Below are 7,795 nucleotides of genomic sequence, written 5' to 3' on the forward strand. Positions count from 1 at the left end.
GGTGGGAAGAGAGCTGTGGTGGGTTGGGGTGGTTGAGGTGCTGATGCCAAAGCCAGGCACCGGGGGAGTTGGAGGGTGGCAGGCAGGAGCGTGGCTGATAAAACCATCAGTCTCTGGGGAGAAACAGCTGATTTGCCTGAAAAGCCTCTCTCCAGGGGTCTGGAATGGGCCCCTTCCAGGTCCTGGCTTGCAGGGGTGACCTTTGCCACCCCCTGCAGCAGCACTGCTGCAACCCTGATTTTACCTCTGGGAGAGCCACGGGTGGATCTTCGGCTCTTCCAGCACCAGGGAACACCTTCCTGCCCCCAGATGAGCTCCCTCTGCGTCATCCAGCCTGGGGACAGTGGGGACACCGTGTCTCACTGCCCTGCTGCTGTTACACCTCCAGGGAACGTGCCCCGTTTCGGGGGACAATGCCCGGCTGTGCCAGGAGGGAAGGAGCAGCCCTGTGCCATTCCAAGGCTCGCTCCGACTTCTCCTCCTGATTCCCACCAAACAAACACTCAGGCGAAACCAGGGGGAGGATTTTTCCTCCTTCCATCACTGATATCATCCCCACAGGAATGGTTTCACTCCAAGTCCTCTCCTGAGCCAGAGGGACACGTTTTGGAGCACCTTTGCTGGCACATGCCACGGCACCATATGTCACTGAGCAGGGCTTCTGGAAAGAGGGTTTTTTCCCAAAATAAAGGACTTTTGCACCGTGTTTTGCTCCTTCTCCCAGGACATATGTGCTGCTCTGGCTGGGTGCCTCATCAGGAGGGACTGTGTTTCCCTGAACTGTCATTCCTCCAGCCACAGGGAACACTGACAGGATGCAGGATATGAGGCAAAATATTCAGGCATATGAGTGTGATAATCAATAATTAATGATAACCCAATTTACCTGATGTGGCACAGAGGTAAGGACGGTTTTCTGTGGGTTTGGATGGGGAAAAATAGGAAAGCTACTTTAAAAAAAAATAGAAAATCCGGAGGTTTTTTGGCTGAGTGCTGGGCAGCCGTCCCTCCCTTCTGTGTCCCTGCCACCTGCTGCCACCAATGTGAGTTTTCCAAAACCAGGCTTGGAGCAAGCTGCTCGGGAGCACCAAACTGGAACCACAGCAGAGATGCAGCTCTGAGCACCAGGATGGTCCCGGGTCTGTGTGGAAAAGCCCTCGGCTGCCCCGAGCCGAGGATAAACCAGCACCAACGGGAATCCACAGGCGCTGCGTACTGGCAGGGATGGCTCTGCTGCTCCATTTCAATCCCAAAACCCCCTGGTGATCCCTCCTGGGGGATTGGCACAGGGGGAACATGAGGCAGCCCACCCACCCCGCGGGGAAAAGCCCCCTGTGGCAGCTCTGAAAGCACCTCCAGCCTTCCCGGCTCCTTTCCCGCTGGGCAGGAAGGATGCTGGGTTCCAGAAATCCCGGGGAACAAGTCCTCAGCTTTGAAGTGGAGCAAAAGGCAGCTCGACACCCCCTCGCCCGAGCACAGCTGGTCCTCTCTATTTATTGATTTTAACTTAGGCTTGTGACATTTAAACAGGATCCTGTGTGGAGTCACGGTGCCGGGGTCCCCTCCTGAGCACAGGCACATTCCCGGGAATTACGCTGGGGAACCACAGTGCCTGGATCCAGAGCCCCGCTCTCCAAGGCGGGGTGGGTTAGGACATCAACAGAAAAGCTCACAGCTGCTGGTTGGGAGTGAAATAATTTGTATCAAGCAAGTGCTTGGCTTGGAAAAAAATCTGTTTAAGAGAGCCATGAGTGGGGCTTGGCAGCAACGTGGTCACATCCCAACCTTCAGCCTGGGCTCCACCCACCTGGATTTTGGGGGTGTGGAAGGGTTTTTCCCTCTCTGGGCATTGCAATTTCTCCTTCAGTTCTCGGCGACTCCTCCAGGATAAAAGAGACGTTTCCAGGCGTGTGAACACCCAGCTGGAGTGGAGAGCTGCTGAACATCCTGGGAATCTGCCTTCTCCATCCTCCAGGCTGGGGTTTAAAGCAGGGAAGTCCTCTGGTCCTCAGGAATTCCCTCTGCCCCGGGGATTTCACCCCAGAGCTGTGCTGGGCCTCTCCCCTGGGTGATGCTGGAGGTGGCCTGGCTGAGAAACATCCTCCCCCCGAGACCCCCAGGGATGAATTCATGGCAGAAAGGGCACTTGGCAGAGGGAGTGGGGAAAGCAGCGACAAGGGAAAACCCTCCAAACACTTTAAAACTGCCGAATTTGAAGGATTTGGGGGAGATGAAGGCAGCAGGATGGATGGGGAGGATGAGACCCAGGACTGCACCTTCCCAATCAGATTTGAGCTATTGCCCTGGGGGTTTTCTGAATTATTTTTTCCCCTCCTGAAAGGTCAGCACTCCTGTCAGAGCTCGAAGTCACAGGCAGCGTCCCTGATATGAGTGTAATGGTGTTTGATGAGTCGCTTGTTTAACAGGAAGAGGCTGCTGGTTGCTATAGGGATGGCAGCAGAGGGGAGAGGATCCCTCCCTTACCCTGATCAAAGGGAAAAGGCAACAATTCCAGGCTAAACCCCCCTTGGCTGTAACTCTTTCACAGTTCGGTGTCCCGGCTGCAGGGATGGCCAGGCAGGACCCTGAGCATGGGACATCCTGGAGTGTGGGAACATCACAGGGCTGGGAAAAGACCAGGGAGGGGTCTGGATGAGCGCTGTGCTCGATGATGGCCTTGGGCACCACGGGGAACTGGGAGCTCCAGGGGCTTTGGGGTGGCAGAGCTCCCCATCCCTCCTCCAGGCTTTTCCCTGTATCCCAGGGCATCACAGCACTCCCGGGAGTGCCTCATCCCTCTGCAATGGAGCAGCTGCCCTGCTTGGAAAGGTGAGATGTGGGCCGGACTGGGGGAGCTGTGGCTGTTGTCACCTTTGGAAATGAGGCCACCGGGTCACCGAGGACACTCGCCAATGTCACCGTGACCCATCTCCTCCCGGCACGGTGACCGCCAGCCTTTATCCCCCTGGATTTTGCCACCCCCATCCCACAGTCAGGCACCTCCCAGGGGTGCTCTGTCACTCCCTGCACCCCTCGTTTCCCCTTCCCCTCTCCCGTGCCTGCCTGGGCGATTTATTCCCCAATTCAGACCCAGAGGAGTCTGAATCCCCACTTGGATGTGGAGGGGGAATTCTGCCAGCTCCATCCCTGCAGACCCTCGGTAGCCCCCAGCCCCTGCGTGGTGCTCGGCAGAGACGCTGCTTTCCCCGGGACACCCCCAGTTCTTCATTAGGGACTCGCTAATTACCTCGCCATTGTTCATTGGCCCCGTTCCACCGCGGCGCTCCCGCTCTGTGTACCCGGGCGAAGTTCATCTCCCTGCTCCCGACAGGGATGCAGTTTGCCCACTCACACTTTTTCCTGTGGATCAGGAGAATTTGGTGCCTCTTCGTGACGGGGAGGAGAGAGGGAAGAAACCTCCAGCCTTCAGCTGTGCTCTGCAGAGCAGTTTGCATTTATTTGTTCCCTCCCGCACGAGCGGGGTTTGAGGAGCTCCTCAGTGAGCTGCGGGTTTCAGAGAGGAGCATCTTCTCCCCTTCACAAACCCACTGGGAAAAATAAAAGGTGGGAAAAATAAGAAGATGCCACTGGGAGAGACCCAAACCTCTGCGGGGGCATCACAGCAGAGCACGGGTTTGGGTGCTCTGCAGCCACAGTGCCAGCCCTGGGGAAGGCTCTGTGCCATCATCTCCATCCTCTCCAAGCCACCATGGCCCCACCAAACCCAACGTGGCAAACTGCACAAGCATTTTGGGAGTTCTTCACGCTGGCAACACCACACCCGTGGAGGGGGAATTACTGGAATTACCTCTGCTCCATGAATCCCCTCCGTGTGTCCCAGGAAAACCTGTAACACAGCAAGTCCCGGAGCAAGTCCCGCTGCCCTCCTGCACCCCAAGGTGCTCAACCCCAACCTTGGGGAAGGGGGGGATGCTCCATAGCCACACAACGCAATTATTACAGCCCCGTGCTTAATTAAATCCGACCCAAAATCACCCGCCCTGGGATAATCTGAGGCCGGGTGGCTCTTCCAGCAAGGCAAAAAATCCCGTTTTCCCCACCAGGTGTTTCTTGAGGCACACAAGAGGCAGGAGAGGTTCTTTAAATAGCGCAGCACAAGAGGCAGCTCCCGGGGTGGGAGCTGCTGGAGCCGCCGTGCTGAAGGTCGGCTCCGCACACGGATTCACGCCGGGACACCGCGGGCGAGCGAGCACACGGCTATTTTTAGCTGCTTGGCTTTTTAAGAAAACAAAACCCCATCCAGGAAAAACATCCCTGGGATATTGGGAAAAATAAACCGAGCCCAAATCCCGGTCCTTGGGAGCACCCTGTGCTCTCTGTGGAGCATCCCTGCGTCCTCTGGCACTTGCAGGAGCTGTGCTGGGCGTGGGGACCGGACCCCCAGCCCGGGCTCGCTGCAAATTTAGGGAAATATCAGGGATTTCACCCCAAGGCACAGGGTGTTGGCATTTCCAGACTCTGTTAAACGGGAAACAGGGAGATCAGAGCATCCTCTCAGCGCCCAGCCGGTGCTGTGGCATTAATTAGTGCCTCAGCTCAATTAGTGGGTGAGGAAAGGGAGGGAAGCGAAGGCAGCGGGGTTGGTTTGCAGAGCACCCAGGGCAAGTGGGGTCACAGCTGTCCCCGAGCCCAGGGCATGGCCAGAACCCCCCCAGCAGCCTGGCTCAGCCCTCGGGTCTGTTTTGGGTTTGGAGCATCCCCCATGGGCTGGATTCCATCCCTGTGCCCGTGGGGCAGCCCAGCAGAGGCACCCCAAGGTGTCCCTGCGTGCTCCTTCCTCCCTGTTGCTGCACTCGGACCAGGCAAAGCCAGGGGTGTATTTTCCCCCCTAAATACGGTATTTTCACCCTCAAAACCTTTCAAGGTGTCATAACCCCAGCACCCACAGCAGCACAGTCCAGCGCCAAGGCCTCACCTTCCCTGTGCCCTTCAGTGGGGTGGGTGCTGGTGCCTGGCTCTGCTGCCCAGCCAGGAGGGAGAAATGACCCCAAATCAGGCTGTTTTGGCTACCACGGGTGCCCTGGCAAGGGACAAAACCCTGGTGGGGAGCAGGGCTGTGTCTGAGCAGGGCAACCAGCTCAGCAGGATAAATAAAAGAGAGTTAATGCACCACAAGAGCCTCTGGAAAACTCCTCAGCCAGCCCGACCCTCCACCCGCTGCTCCTGGCTCTGCACGGCTTCTGAGAGAGCCCCAAGTCGTGCTGAAGTGAGGGAAATGGGAAAAAGAAGAAGTCCAGCTTCTCCCAGCACCTGAGGGAGAGGAGATGCCCCTGGAGCAGTGCTGGGCACAGCGGAGCTGACGGAGCCAAATCAGGGAGAGTTGGCTGCCAAGGGGGAGAGCAGCAAATCCATCAAAGATGCTCAAGGGGAAGAGAGACCTCCCTAAACAGCTGCCAGCAGGCCTGGAGGAAAATCAGGGTGGAAATGGATGTGGTGAAACCCAAGGCAAGACGACTCGCCATCCATGGAAGTGGTTGGATGGGGCTTGGAGCCACCTGGGATAGGAAAAGGTGTCCCTGCTCCTGGAACGAGATGATTTTTAAGGTCCCTCCCACTCCAAACCATCCCATGATGATTCTCTGACGATAATCAGCAGTGGAGAGATGGAGGAGGGGTCTGTGGGTCCGCAGAGCGGCCGCTCCGTGGTTTTGGGGCATCCCAGCCGCTCCCAGGAACGCTCGGAGCAGAGCCGGCTTCCTCCCAGCCCTGGGTTTTTTTCCTTCCCACCAGCCCTGGGTGGTTTTTTTCCCAGTGCTGAGATAAAATTAGCGCCAGTTCTCCAGAAGCTGTCACTCAGCATCCCGCAGCGTTTGCTTTTCTTGGGAATGTGACTAACAGGCGAACGATTAAACGCGCCCGGGGAAGGTGCAGGGGACAGGGAATATTTTCTTTCCTCCCTGCGAAGGGGAAAAAAAAAAAAAAAAAAAGCAACCCCGGGAGCCACTTTGCAGCCTCAGGGAGCAGAAGACGCCTCGGCAGCGCCCGAGGAGGGATGAGGGAGACACCTCCCAGCCAGCCACGGCTCCTCCCAGCACGGGATACTGGGAGCCACGGCCAGGAGATGGGATCGCCAAGATCCCGGAGCCACGGCTGGGATGCGACCGCACAAAAATCACCCCGGCTCTTGTTTTTCCTTTCCCATTTTCCCACCGCTCCCCGCTGCACAGAGGATGCTCCTGCTGCCGCTCCGTCCCAGCACAGCCCGTTTATCCCGGCGTTTGGCACCTCTGTGCCGCCGCCGCTCCAAGGACGGGCTCATCGCCCCCTGCTCCAATTCCAGCCCCGCGGCTCTGACCCGCAGCCGCAGCCCGGGATCGCATCCCGCTCCTTCCCTGCGTTATTTCGGAGCGGTTTGAGCTTTTGTTGGAGATATTTTTAGAAGATAACGCGGCTGCCAGCTCTCCCGGGAATCCTCCTGTCCCCGAGTCATTGCTCGCGGAGCACTCGGCTCAGACTGGCGCGGAGAAATTGGTTTTCCCAAATCCAGCAACCTCATCCCGCTGGGGGAGGAATGGGAGACTAACAAAACCAAAGCTGGGCTTTTCTGCTGGGTCTGAGGTTCAAGAAACTGAGAGGCCCCAACCATTTAAACCTGGGTTTGGGTTCAGTTTTATACCATCCATGAGAAACCAGGGAAAAAAAGGGGTAAAATCTCCATTCATGTTTTTACTTTACTACTCCCCAGGGATGACTTAATGAAAGTAATTCCATTTTGCTCTGGTGGCTTCAGACATCCCTTGATGCCCCTTCCTGACCCTCACCAACCCACATCTGTCCCCACATTCCAGGGGACACCCCGAGCACCTGGCAGGAGGCTCTGGAAGGAGATGAGCACCCTCAGCACCCCGGAGGTGTCGGGGCTGTCCCTCCATCCCCATCAGCAGCAGGTCCCAGCTCTGCTTTGGCTCTTTCATGCTGAAATGATGGCAGAGAATTCTGAAGGAATAAACTGGATTTTTTCCAGACTCGTGGCCTTTCGCTTGGAGAAATATTGTGACTCAAAATCTGAAAATGAACAGTTTAACGTTCAAAAAAAAAATAAAAGAAAAACACACACACAAAAAAGAGGACTCGGGAAGGATGGCCAAGAATAACCCTTTTTCCTCATCACCCCCACGTGCTGCCTCGTGCAATTCCCTGGGAATTTGCTGAGGAGGAGCTGAGGGTGTGAGCAAAGGGACCTGGAGCAGTCCCTGATGGAGCAGTCTTTTGGCACTGGGGTGTTTCACCTCAGCTTGTCCCAGTGATGGGGAAGGGTTGGACCTACACGGGTTTCACCATCCAGGGACTCTCTGGGATGCAGAGATGGAGCTTCCCCCCTGCCACAGATTCCCCACAACCTGCAAGGACACTGCTGTGCAGCTGATGCTTCCAAAGTATCCAGGGCACTTCAAATCATCAGAAAGGACCAACAGACCCAGACTGTGTGGGACGCAAAGGACTCCAGACAAGGAGGTCCCACAAGGTCTGAAATCTGTGTTGTCATCAGTGTGAGATTCCCTGCTGGCTGTGACTGGTGTCTATCCCACAAAGATCTCCAAGACACCAACCCTGTGGTCCCAAGTGCCTCTGGACACAGCTGGTTCTGCACAGCAGCACTGACAGATGGGATTCCCCTTCCTTTGGGGCATCCCATCCCATCCCATCCCATCCCATCCTCCACAGCACTTCCCTGCTTTCCACCTGGCAATGATTTGCTGGAGTAGCTGTGGCTGCTTCTCAGAGAAGGAAACAAAAGCACTTAATAGAGAGTTAATTAGGGCACTTAATCACT

This window comes from Corvus brachyrhynchos, unplaced genomic scaffold (genome assembly GCF_000691975.1).
Source record: "Corvus brachyrhynchos isolate BGI_N302 unplaced genomic scaffold, ASM69197v1 scaffold346, whole genome shotgun sequence".
NCBI classification, from domain to species: domain Eukaryota; kingdom Metazoa; phylum Chordata; class Aves; order Passeriformes; family Corvidae; genus Corvus; species Corvus brachyrhynchos.